The sequence below is a fragment of the Rattus norvegicus genome, chromosome 13 (genome assembly GCF_036323735.1).
Source record: "Rattus norvegicus strain BN/NHsdMcwi chromosome 13, GRCr8, whole genome shotgun sequence".
Lineage (NCBI taxonomy): Eukaryota > Metazoa > Chordata > Mammalia > Rodentia > Muridae > Rattus > Rattus norvegicus.
Window position 1 is genome coordinate 43,403,905 of NC_086031.1, and position 14,298 is coordinate 43,418,202.

Below are 14,298 nucleotides of genomic sequence, written 5' to 3' on the forward strand. Positions count from 1 at the left end.
TTTCATTCATCTTCTTAATGTTTTTATCCTATAGTTCTAATTGTGATGCTAAGATAAGATATATATGCATGTAAATATGTATTTATGCATGTATATATGTGTATGTGCATATGTGCATGTATATGTATGTATGTATAGATATAGATATATAGATATATGGTATGATGAGCTGTGCATGCAGTTTCATTCATATCTGAGTATGAACAATATCTGGTTGCTTTGTCTCATATCCCTTTACTCCTGTTATAGGCACCAGATGTCAAATTTCTTTGTGCATCTGTGGAGCCTTGTATGTGCATCGTGACACACACACACACACACACACACACACACACACACACACACACACACACAGCCCTGCAGGCTCATAACAATGACTGAGCTGCAGAGAAATACTCTGACATATGGTACCTGCAAAGCCCGAGTCTCAGCAGCATATCTGTAATCAAGGGTGCAGATGTTTGGCATTTGACAAATGAGATTTTTTTTATGCAAAACTGTTTTAGTACATTAAGTTAAAGGATGGGAAATTAGCTGCACACCACAGCGAATACTTCTCCCACTAAAAGGAATGAAATGAGAGATGCAATTAAACAAGTAACTCAGGCCCCTGGTGGTCAGACTGGTCCCCAAGTCCTCAGACCTGAGTCCCACCACCTCTTGGGGCTCTTTCTTCTGCCTTTACTCCTAGATAATGCTTCAGGGTGTTCTGAGTTGGGTTAACCTTAAAGCTTTTAGAAATAGTGTTTCGGTAGAATGCTGTAATTCTTTTCTTTCTCCACATTGACTTTTGTTGTAAATGCAAATAATTCATCTTTTCATTTATCCTTTTCCCCCAGTTTCTGAAAACTTTCTCCTGCCTAAGCACCTTTATTTAGAAATCTTAAGTGGATAATGGCTTATTTTTAAATACGTGTAATTGTCTCTATTATTCTCATTCAATTTGGTTCTATGTACAATCTGGTGCCTGCCTGCCTCACCTCCATACAGAATTGCTCTCTCTTTAATGAGCGCTATCCCATGCTCCTCCTTGCTTGTTAAACCCCTTGACACAGGGAGTTAGATCTTATGGTAAGTTACTCATAAAAACCCCTTGATTCCTTTCAGACTGTTTTCTCTCTCTCTCTCTCTCTCTCTCTCTCTCTCTCTCTCTCTCTCTCTTTCCTTCTCTCTTTCTTTTTTGCAGAATGATAGAGTTACTCTGCATGGCAGAAATGACATGCATACATTGATGATAAATGCATAAAGATTATCAAATGCCGATAGCTCTCAGTGAAGTTCTGTGGCATTTCATGTCTCAATCTGTTGGAACTGAGCTTCCCTTTCTAGCTTGTCTTTCTTGGGTGGTGCTCTGGGTTTTGGGAGCCTGTGCGATGTTGTCTTTTAGTGGGTTGGACTTCATTTCCTTTCCATTGACAGCTGCTAATGATACATGTGCCTACTAGTATTTTCACATTAAGAAGAAATTAGCATGATGGTGAAAGAGGAAAAATAATGCAAAATGGAACAATTAATGTTAATCATATTCCATCCACATTGATTTCACCCTCCTACACACCTAATCCTGAAAGCAGGGAGATTTTTACAGTCTCGAATTCGGAATGGAAAATCCTCAGGAGTCATTGATCAGACAGAACTGAATAGCAGAGACAGGGTATTTGATGCACTCATCTGGGTTTAGGTTTTGGACTTTCCACTGTGCAAGTGATCTTGGTAGAATAGATGATTTGTAAGGAGACACTGGAGTTCTGTGTAAAGAGATGTTTGTCTGTTACATTTCTCTGTTAGCTCAGACATTAGAAAAGTGTAGTCATTAGGTACAGGTGAACCTGCCAAAGGCTGGTGGACCAAAGAGAAATGACCAGAATGTAGAACCAAACAATTTCAGGAGTTTTAGGAAAGTCTGAGGCTCTTTCTGTCCAGGATGTGGAGAATACTATTGCCCAGGCCTTTTCTATATTGGTTGGGACACTGGGACTTCCCCACTCCAGAAAGGTTCTGTAATAACTATATTCTCTTCTTTAGTAACACATAGTTACTGTTAATTTAACTGTAGTTTGTTAGTTTGATTTTCTCGAAAATACTTTACTGTCTCAACTGGATTTAAGTTCCTATGAAGATAAAACTTTTATGTTCTTATCAAATCTAGTTAGTTTACCCAAAGTACGCTCAATAAATGCTGGGTAAAATGTGTACTAGTCAGGATTTTACAGAGGAAACATGAAGCTGACATTAGTGGTTATATGCTGCAACCAACAGGAAATAAATTCTGTAGATGCCTGTGCAGCCATAGAGAAATGTTATTATGAGAAATTGGTTCATGCTCGGTTCAGTGTGGAATCTCATGGTGTTACCTGCAACTTAGAGCTATGAGAGAGCCCGTGGCAGAGCGGAGTCCAAGCCTGCAGGTCTGAACACTGGGGAGTGATCTGTATATGTATCCAATCCAATCTAAGGGCAGGAACTTTATGTTCTAGCTCCTGGACTCAAGAATACAAGACAGATTTTCTTTCCCTCTTCCCTTTGTTCTACTCCAGACCTCAGCTGGTTACACACCCACATTGTAGAGTCTCCTCTACTTTCATTCCTGAGCAAATGCTATTCTCATAAGAAACCAGCCTCCGCACAACATGCTTAGAAATCATATTTAACCTGACCTCATGATTGATAAACTAACATGAACATCACCTATCACAGGATAGTCACAAGACAATGCTGTTTCCAGTTTCCCTATCGGATAGTCTGGCTATTCAAAGGATCTCTCAAATACCTAGCTGCTGTTTGTTTTGTATCTAGCAATTAATAGGTTGTGCAGCATCCTTTGGATGTCAGTTTTTCCACTTTATAGTTGAGTCACTAAAACTTAGGTCACCATTAAGTAACTTTTCCAGAGCTACCAAGTAAACAGCAGATGTGGAATCTTCTTGTCCCTCTAGCGCACGCCATCTTGAAGTTTGACTGGTGTTTTTTCTATGGCTGTGGCATTAGCATTGTTTCTCTTTACTTCTACCTGAAAATATTGATATAGATAGTTCACCGTGGGTAGATTGTCTCATAATATGTTATTAAGTGATGTTTGTGATGAATAATCATCATAATCATTAAAAATCAGTACTCTAATAAGTTTAATAGGAAAGAGCACTGATGTCCTTAGTTCTTGATTGTTTCTAGGAACTTTTTTTTTTTTTTTGCAATTAGCTGTTTGGTACTTTTAATGACCTATCACTTTCCTTTTTAGATTTAAGATGATAATTCGAGCTGGTTGAACTATGAAAGGTCAAGTGTGGCTCTCACAATTTAAGGACTTTGTAAAGAATATATTTTAGAAATATCCCACTTTGCAATTTTATATTTGGGTATTTAAAGTCATATTTCTGAATGTGAAAACTGCTGATTTAAGGCTTTGTCTACAGAAGGAGCCTTTGTTTTCTCTGAAAAAAAATCTCACAGGTTACATGGAATCGTTTAGTATCTTATTTTCTTGTGTATCATTGCTGTACTTGCCAGCTTTTGATGAAAGTAAAAAGTTAAAGGGATTTGAGATCAGATGTGAAAAAGTTTACTAAAATGTGAGAAATCATTTCAATTCATAAGATTTTAAAGTTTACTTATATAATTTTAAAATTCAATTAATATTCACTTGTCTAGAATATGTGTCATGAACTGGAGAGGATTATATCAGTGAGTTAGATTAATTCCACAAAGACAAATGTTGCATTTTTCTCTTATTTTTAGTTTCTAGATTTAAGTACATAAAATCACACACACATATGCACACACACCATATGCACACATATATACACACAATGTCATGAATGTGGAAGTTAAAATTGTTTAGAAGGAAGAGAGACATCAATAGAATGATGAGGGCAATAAAACAGAATAGGGGAGGGGAGTATGAGTAGGAATTTGTTTACAAATGTAAAATATTAATTAATAATTGTCATTTTTTTAGATTTAGTCCTTTAATTCTGGCATTCATTAATTTATGAAGAACTCATACCAGAACATTTCCTGTCCAGTTTTTCTTAAGACTAAAATTAAGCTAGTATACAGCATAGACATTTTCAAAATATTTTAATATTTACCTGTTGGCTAACAAATATTACTGCCTTGATCTTGTCACAAAGGATATGGGCAATATGTTAGGGGCCAACAAGGATCGTGTTCAGGAGATGCTCTAGTGGGCAGGTGAAATGTGCAGAACACTAGCCTTGTCTGTCCCTGCAGATACTATCATAAGACATGCAGTATCATCCTCACTGGCTGATGGCTTTTTCTTAGCTCTCTACAAAACTGGGAGTGGTCTGGAATGTTTTCTGACAGACATTCCAATTTAGAAGTAGTAATGTGTTTTTCCCAGTTGTAGAACCACCGTTTTAAAGTCCCCCTTTCTTACAGTGTGGAGATGTTTCCATTGGTAAATTACATTTCACACAAACATGGGGACCTTAGTCTGGTATCCAGGAGTCATGTGAAAGGTGGGTATGATAGAATGTGCTTTTAATCTGAGGCCTGGAGGCAGAGACAGGCAGATTTCTGGAGCTTGCTGCCAGCCAGTCTCTCCTAGTTGGTGACTTCTCTCTCCCATTGGCAGAACCTGTACCAAACAAACAAAGCAAAAACAAAGAAAACAAAGACTACAAACACATGAAGAGGAAGCCCCAACGCTGACAACTGGTATTCCTACACACAGAGACACAGAAACAGACACAAAAATGCACACATCCATCCACATACATCTATACACACAGGCATACTTATACATACTACACCCCCACATGTACACACACATACTACAAACATGTACACATACATGTCACATACATGTACATCCACACATGTACATGAGTCTCATCTCTCTGGCCAAAAGTCCCTGGAACAATGCTTATTTTTGCTCTCTTGTTTTATTTCTGACATCATTTCCCAAGCATGTGCAAACAAGTGGATTGGATGGTCTAAATGTTTTTGCAGAATTCTCAGTGAGATGTGCTAACAGTATCTATGACCACAGGGTATATCTTTTTTGATCTGTAAGTATTGATGGAAATACATTTCAGAAATCATGAAATGCCTTTTTATTTGGACTAAGATGGTCTCATGAAACTTAGGAAACAAGCACAACCATCATGGCTGCATTGGAAGTAGCTGTGGTTTTCATCTGTTGACAACCTATTATATGTATCAGGTTCTTCATGTCAGCTCTCCTCTGGAAAATATTGCATTCATTGAAGACTACTCTGAAAAAAAATTATCTTCCATACTTTAGCAATAGCATTTTAGTAATTAATATAATTCTATATATTCTAGTGTATCCACTACCTCATTTTATCCTCATAACACTATTGAGAATGGTCTTGATTTCAACAATTGTATTATTAATGTTGTATGGTTTTTTTCCTGGGGAGATGTGCATACTTATTTATCCCAGTAGGGCATCAATGAATGGCAGTCCAGAGAAACTGTTCTGCCAAAGTCCACTGTAGTGTTCCTGTAATTTATTGAGCTTACCTGCAGATTATGAATGAGAAATACTTACAGGAGCATGGATGAGTCAAAGGCAGCTGAATCTGTGGGAATCTCATAATAGCATGGGTGGCAATTCACAAAAGCTGCATTCCTGTAGCTCCTAGATAACATGCTCACAACTCCATCATATTCTCTTCTCTATAGCCACCGTTACTGATTTTATAACCTGAGGAGGAGCCTTGTGAATCCTGTAAATTTCAGGAACTTCCTGATCCTTGTAACCTTTTTACTTCTGGTGTCTTAATGAGCCTCTATTTACCCTCAAAGGAATGTATCAACTCAGAGATAATAGCTACACAGGATATAGTTTAGTGGAAACTAGATGCATCTGAATGGTAGAGCAAAGGTAGAGGTGCAAGTCTACTTGGGTGGCTCCATGAAGCTATGCCATGCCCTATTTTGAACAGACAGAATCTTCCAATTATCTTTCTCCACAATTTTAAAAAAGAAATTTCAAAGTTAAAGAAAATCCCCACATCATGAAACAAAACAACAATATGCCTTTAAATGTAAAATTGAAACCTTATTTGTTATGTTTCCCCATGAATCATGAAAGAAGAAATGGAGTGGAGTGATATTTTGAGTTAACTGAGTTCTGATATAACTATTTTTTTATGAATTCTGAGGCATGGGATTTTAAGCATTAGCTTTCCTCATAAGAGACATTAATAACTGAGTGTTGAGAAACTTCAAAATTAGGAATATTGATGATGTACATTATCATGATGTGGAATGTGAATTCATTAAGTCTTGCAGCTGTGAGGAGGCCCCGGCTGTAACATCTGTCCCTTTGTTAATGTCAGAAATAGATTTAGCCCTTTGGCAAGCTGATGCGTGTGCCCATTCTCCATCTCTGCTCTGTGGGAAACCTTTTGAATTATGTCCTTGGTCTTTGGGAGAAGCAATCCAATAAGCAACAATTTATTTCAGTGTCTTCATGCCTCGTTAAGGGGAATATCTCAAATGCCATTTCATAGACTTTCAGACAAGCAGTGGATATGTGAAAGACTTTAGTTGTTTTCTTGTCTCTCTGTATATACATATAAAAATCGCTCCATGCCTGCAGAACATTCTGTGCTTCAAGTAGGCAGACTGGTACACATTTGTGCTCGTCTACAAAGGACTGACTCTCTTCCTGATGTTGATAAAAGAACAAGAAAAACACAAGGGTTTCAGTTACACGAGGACAGAGAAAATGACGGAGAATTAATGTCTGTTTATCTTTGCTTTCAGGGAAGAAATTAAACTAATCTCATCAAAGTTATTTGGGAAGTTTCTGACTGTACTCTTTAATCTTTGTTTCAGAAAACAGCAGAGCGCATTATTAGAAAGGAGATCATTGCATGTGGGAAGAACATTCAGCTGGTCTCTTTTTAAAATATGAAATTAAAGAATCCAAAGTTAGTTTCAGAGCAGATAAAAACCACTAGTTAAAACAATGTAGGCCTTCTTGGAAATGCTGTTTCATTATTTAAAACATATTATTCGTATGTGGAGTGCTCTCCAAACATCCTGGGGGGTTTTAATCATGAAAGAGATTTCACTGGGGCTGAGCTCCAGATGCTAATTGGACAGTGAAAACTGAAGGTATAAATTTGAGCTCCCACTTTTAGCTGATCCATATTCTACCCATGCCATTTACAAAATAATTCTTGAAAATATCTTACATGTATGCAATGCATTTTGATCTTATCTGTGCTTACTAACTTCTCCCAACACCCCCAATCCAAATCTATCTCCTTCCTGATGTCTTGTTCTTTAATATTGTTGTCCTTGGTTAATTATATACCCTGAGTCAAGTAGTGCTGAGCACGTGCATGTGATGTGGGACCATCGCCTGGAACACAGGTGACCTACCAGTAGCCATGTCCTCTACAAAAAGTAACTCAGTCTTTCCTGGGAACCATCAGTTCCCAATAGCTCCTCAATTAGGAGTTGGCCCTCAAGAGGCCCTTCCAACCAATGCTGGAGGTTTAACTGACTTAATCTTGGGCAGTTCTTATGTGGCAAGCCACAGCATTTGATCTCATGTGTGTACCAGCCACATTATATCCAGAGAACAGAGTCTTTTTCATGTTCCCTTTCTCTTTCATTCTATCTGGCTTTTCTTCTGTAGTCTCCTGAGCCTGAGACGTGAATGGGTTCATGTAGATGACTCCTGTGACCAAACCTCACATCCATTTGCTCTCAGTCCTTTGCCTAGCTATAAGTCTCTGCATTAACCACTGGTCTGTGAGAAGAGAGGTATTTCTGATGAAGGTTGAGAGCAACACAACCCTGATTTCCAAATGTGCTGCAGGTTAATCATGACACAATGGATTTGAAGCTAAGATCCCCATTTGGAGAAGACTGTATGGGAGCCTCTTCCATAGGTGCTGTGCGGAGATGCATGTGTACCTGCCCTCTTCATTGTACTTTAACTTTATGTTGTCTAGGTCTGTGGGTCACAGAGATGAGATTCATCTTCTGTGCATCCATTAGCTTTATGTATCAATTGTAACAACTGGTCAAACCTTGTAACCTGTCAGGGATTTTAGTTCCTCACTGGCTGTTCTTTCTTTTCACCGTTTGTACCACCATTTGATAACATCTGAATGTTGGTGTCTTCCAGTGGTCAATTCTTGTGTCATCCCTTTGATCTAACTAAATGCCTTCTTTCAGGGATTCTATCCAACCCCATGATTTAAGTGACATCTGCACACTGAATGTATTCAAAGCTCCAAAGGTTCACACATTGGTCTCTTCCCTACCACTACTCTCCTTGGATGTTTAAAATCATCTCAAGTATGCCCGAAATGAGAACTATTTTTAAGTTTTTGTTTTCTAAATTTTCCATGTCTAAACATGTACCTGTTTTCCTGCATGAGTACTATGTGTGAGCAGTGCTCACAATGGCTAGAAGACAGTATTGTATCCCATAGAAATTGAGTTGTAAATAATTTTTCCAAACTGAACCTATATCCTCTGAGAGAGAAGCAAGCATTCTTAGCCACTGAGCAATTTCTTCAGACAGGAAATGATAACTTAAGTCCTACCTTCTCCCAAGTTTAAATCTAAATTCTTTTCTCTACACTATGCTGTTCAGAATATTCATGTTCTTTTTTTTCTCTTCCTTTTTCTTCTACACCCTCTCCATCCCTTCCTCTCTTCTTTCTTCCCTTTCATAAGCTTGGAAGCAGGTTATGCTGCTTTAAAACTCAGAGTTCTTTTTTCCCCTAGCTCCAGAGTTCTGTGATCACAGGAATATGCAGTCATCCCAGTGTCTTATGTTACCACTATTTACCAGTTTCTTGGGCCAAAAATCAATCCATAAATTATTCTTGCACTTTCTCTTTTAGTTTCAAATTCAGTCTAGTAGCAGTTCATACCAGCTATACTTTAAAAATAGATTCCATGTAGATTCTAACGTTAACCCTCCCAGTTCCATTCTATATCTCCCCTTAGGACTGAAATCATCTGACCAAATGATCTCTCAGTTGAATCTCCATTTCTCTTTCTGCATTTAACCAGTCTTCCAAAGCATGAACCTAATCTTGTCACTCTCATCTTCTAAAGGTTGCATGACCTATTGAGAAGTCTCAAGTCCCTGGCACAGCCTGCTGAACCCTCCATGTTTTGTCCACTACTCTTCACTCCCTGTTTATTTTTGCAATCATTCCTTTTGTATACTCAGTTCATTTATTGTGATCTTTAACCTCATTTGAATCAACTAACACTGGAGCTTCATTTTGGCTTATAATATTTTCCCCCAAATATATGCATACCTTACTTCATATCCTTGGTTAGAGATCATTAATCTTCACCCAGATACCTGCAAGGCTTGCTTCTTTATGGCATACAGAGAATTGCTCTTTGAAAATAGCAACATTGCTGTTCTCCCTTCCTGATTAGGGTCTCAGTACTTCTCGTTATCTGAAGAATTGCTGGCAACATTGACATTCAAGAGTTTTATCTTGCTATGGAATCATTAACTTTGGGCTTTGAGACTCAAGAGTCTAGCACTGATTTTACTTCTTTGGGTAGAAAACAGCATGCCACCCCCAGAAGACATTTGACTTTCAAAATGGAAGGTGTAAAGGTAAAAGACTTTCCCAGGAATCATGAGTGTTCTCTTTTAAGCATCTTGATGTTGTCATCATGATCTATAATCTGCTTTTCTGCTGGTGCCAGGGCCCTCTCCAGGGTTCCTGACCTGACAGTATCAGGACTTTTTGACTTGTCTGTGGTAGTGGATATCACAGCTTTTATACCCAGGCCTTTCATTTTTTCTATTTTTTTTCCTCATCACTTTTCATTAGTGACTGTGTATTTAACTTGTGTTCCAACCTGGTTCATTGTACTGTCACTCAGAGCTACCATGAAGCTGGACACCTCTGGTGGTTCTTACCTCTTTATACTAGACTTGCACAGTCATAATGTCCATCATAGAAATGAAAAGGTTTAGAGGGCTTATTATAATGACATTGAAGTGCTTCCTTTTACACTTCAAAGGAAGTCATTCAGTTAACTTCCACCAAGTCTCAGTTTTTGTGCCTCATATTGTGGTACGGTCTAGGGACATCAAATTAAAATGCCACAGGTTTTTGCCCTAGGGAAATATCAGTTTATTAAAAACAAACGCAGGTATAAAAGTTGACAGGAGGCAAACTGATATTGTGGAACTGCAGTCTGTAAAACAATCCAGAGGACTAAGCCAACTTCTTTCTATGAGAAGTTGCAGGGTGACTCAGGAAAGCTCCCTGAAGTCAGCATGGCTGACAGGCAGAAGAGGAGGAATGTGAGTAAAGGCACCAAGGCCAAGCTGGCACACTCTATGACTAGATTGATGTTGTAGCCTCAGAAGCTGGAAGAGAAGAAATGGTTGGAAATGAGGCCAGTTTCAATTACATCTAGATGAACAAAGACCTTGGCTGTCCTGAGAAACGGGTTGAACTTTCTCCTACTATGAGAGTTTTAAATACACAAGTATGACTCAGCTTGTATTCTAGAGAACTTATTCCTAGCGTTGCATGCATAGTTAATATAGTCAATAGGAAAAACGAATGAGCCCCATGAAAGCCAGGAAGAGAGTGGAGAAACCAGATTTAAAAGGAGAAACAGGGTGTTGGAGAAGAAACTCAACTGTGGTTAAAAGTACTTGCTGCTATTCCAGAAATTCTCTATGTGTAACACTCATGTTGAGGCTTACAACCATCTTCGATTTTAGCTCCAGGACATCTGACACCCTCTTCTAGCTTCCAAAGGCACCTGCCCATACAGGTCACACACACACACACACACACACACACACACACACACGAGTACTGCCACCACTACCAATAACAATCTTTAAAATAACTAAACAATTAAACAAAACAAAAGAAAACAACAACAACAACAAAAAAAAAAAACCAAAATCTTTTTTATAACTCTTGTAACTTTTCGGGCTCCTACCTTCTTCAGAGAGAATGCTATTTCTAATTTTGTCTGAAGACATTAAAGGATCTATGACGGAGACAGATTTGTATGGATCCGGTGCTTACTGCTATAAGAAGGAAGTCCTTCTTGATCCTGAGGATTTCTGGTACTTTCTCCCTATGTTACTTTGTGGCTAATTTGTCAGTGTCTCTCCTCTTACCAATAATGGGACCTAAGTCCTCCTAGCCAGCTAATTGAACTATAAAAATGACACTTGGAGGCAGCTAAGCCCATAGAAGCATGAATTTGTCAAATAAAAGGATTTAAAGACAATTGTTTATAAAGAATAGCTTGCCCTCTTGTATTATCAGTTCCTTTTTCATCCAAATGATTTCTGTGTTCTTGGGGAAATACCAGCATTCATCATGGCTAAGTTGGAAGGGAAAACAGTGCACTGGGTTATTTTATAGATGTGAAGAGCTACACACAAAGTAGGGAACACCATGAAGGCCTAGCCGTATGAACAGTTTGTGTTCCTTGTACCTTGTCCAAAAATAATTGACTCATTAATCTCAACTATATCAATCTGGTCCCATTATGAGGGTCAAAGATAGGTTAATTATAATAAGTGGAAGAGTATCCATTCACAGATAGGCACGCATTTAACAGATATTATCTTAGCAAAAAGCAATAATTAGAAACATTATTTAGTGAGATAGTTTCAAGAGAAGAGTCCACAACAGAAAGAAATTTAATTTCTACTTCAGAATTATCAGAAGAATAAAAGATGAGCTTTGGTCCTAGACTTCATACCCAAAAGCAAAATAGTCAGTAAATTTCTCAATGTGTTGGGAAAACCTATTATTAAAAATTATAAAACACTTTCATTCAGTAGAACAAACAAACATGTCACCCAAATCGCGGTAGAGTCATGGTAAAGAAACATGCAGATTTGTCCTCAGTCACTTTGCCTTTGATTCACCAGACTCTCCACTTTCCTATTTGACTTGGACAAACCACTTGCCATTTTTACAGGCCTCTGTGTTCTTTTGTCATGGGATTGGATAAGAGCTAGTTTTCCAGACTTATGTTACGGATTGGGTAAGAAAGTGCACATGAAAACATTAAGGACAAGCCTTTATCTATGTCACCATTGTTTAACAAACACTTCCTTTCTCACTCACAAGTAATGAAGCCTGCAAACTTGAAGCCAAGTCTCTGCTCGCCCATTCCAAACAGGTCCTTGTCGTTTGGTTCTTCTCTTCACTTCTGACTCAGACACTACTTTCTTTTTCAATTAGCAATAATCGCGCCTCAGATAAACCTCATTGGCTATGATACTGCCACTGCGCAAAGCTACTACTTTCTTTTTCATTATTTAAATCAATAGATTTTAAAACACTGGTTACACACCCATCGCCAAGACTAGTTATATTATGTCCCATAGTTAGAGTTATTGTTGCATATTGGGAAGAAAAGTTAGATTTTTCTCGTCTGTCTAAAAAGGCGTTTCCTAGAAGCGATCCTGGCTTCCTTGAAAGTGGCTTCTGATGGTGCTTTTGTGCTTGTTCTCACAATACATGGTGGAATTATGCTCTTTTCTCCCACACTGTAACTATATCACATTCATATTAAGCCTAAAAATAGAGAAAATAGTAAATAAAATATTTTCATAGTCAAGAGGCTAGCCCAGTGTAGGGAAATGTCAGGGCAGGGAGGCAGGAAGGGGTGAGTAAGTGGGGGAATACCTCATGAAAGAAGGGGGATGGAGATGGGATAGGAGGTTTATGGATGGGGAACAGGGAAAGGGGATAATATTTGAAATGTAAATAAAGTTACCCAATTAAAATGTGTTTACTGAAATTTGGTAAGCAAGAATTACTCCAATGGAAGAGACAGGCACATACAAAACTGACACAGTAATACCAGTGTCACAATGGTCCTATGCAGTAACTTATTTTTGGGTTAAAAGTGAATGCTTTGGTAACTCTATTTTATCATATTGTCCATGGAAAGGAGTCAGAAATAGGATGGTTTTGGTGTCATCTCTTTTACATTGTCATATGGACTCTGGGGGGTACACATTAATGTTCTCCTGGGAGTAAGGAGTTTCTGAGTTTGCAAGGGCCCATGACTCATGGACTTTCCATTGGTCTCAGATGTGGGTCAGGCACACCATAAGAGTTAGGGAACATCTACTGTATTTGTATGTGTATTCTGTACTGACACAAAGGCCAACCTAGGGTCTCTTTTTGGGCAGAGTTTTGTTCTTTTTTTTATATATATATATTTGATTCCAGCATGTGAAAACATTTATTATTAGTATTGCGTTTTTTCTATGTAGAGCCTCATTACGTACCTGTAGCTCAGGCTAGACATAGATGCATGATCCTCCTAGGATTGTTCCATGTTCCACTCTAAGAAAGATGTATCAATCAGAGTCGAGCCAGAAAAACTGAAGTCGTTCTAGGTCTTTCAAACAATTTAGCAGATGGAGTTGTTATCATCCATGATAGAGGACTAAGAGACTCGATACCATGATGATGCTAAATCAGCAGAGAAAACCTATCACCATTCTAAATCTGGAGGAAGGAAGAAGGAAGAGGTGTTGAGCAAACTCAGAAGCTTGGAATACTTGGTAAAAGCTAGAAGTTTGGTTCTACTGTTGGTTAGATGCCTGAGGTACATGGAGCAGAATTTTCTAGCAGGGTTTGGAACCACAGAATAGAGACCACGCTACTAGGGAGCAATGAGGAAGGCGAGTAGTCTGGCTTCTCCTTAATATCTGCTCCCCGAACTCTTCTTCATGCCTCCTGCTGGCCAAGACAGACAAGAAAATTGGGACCCTCTGAAAGATAGCTGGAGAGCTAAAGGGTAATGTCGGACTTAATTTGGAACATGCGAAGAACAGTGGGATGGGTGTGCTGTGCCATTCTCCTGGGAAAAAGGACCAACCAGAAAGTGCCATCAGTGGGCAGCCTCCAACTGTCAGAATTTCCATTTTGTCTCAGCTGCAAATAGCTTGCTTGATGGGCAATGCCCCATCCGTGACAGCCTACCTGTAGGGACTGAACTAGGGAATGGAAGAGGCATGTCTGTGTGACCACAATGTAGCATGGTTCCAATACTTTGAGCCACATCGCAGTCCAGTCTCTTCCCTTGCTTCCCTTCTTCAAGTCGCAGGTGTCCATAGCATCCTCAAAGCTTGTGGCACATCAAACCAAATTGGAGCATTGCTTAGATTACTTCAAGTTGGACAGAGATATTCTTATCAACTCAAACCTCAAGCATGATGTGGAGCAGGGGGAGAAAAGAAGAGAAAGGAACAGGCTTTGAGGGATGGAAAGATTGTTCTTTGGTTAAGACGTGTAC

General features: G+C 38.7%; 1 protein-coding gene and 1 pseudogene across 1 annotated transcript in view; one reads left to right on the forward strand and one right to left on the reverse strand.

The window, feature by feature from the left end:
* The window catches only part of Thsd7b (thrombospondin type 1 domain containing 7B), an 898,652-nt gene that overhangs the window by 83,010 nt on the left and 801,344 nt on the right, over positions 1-14,298 (forward strand). The gene's annotated exons all lie outside the window — the stretch shown is intronic.
* LOC120096439 (U4 spliceosomal RNA) lies at positions 12,212-12,284 on the reverse strand (annotated as a pseudogene).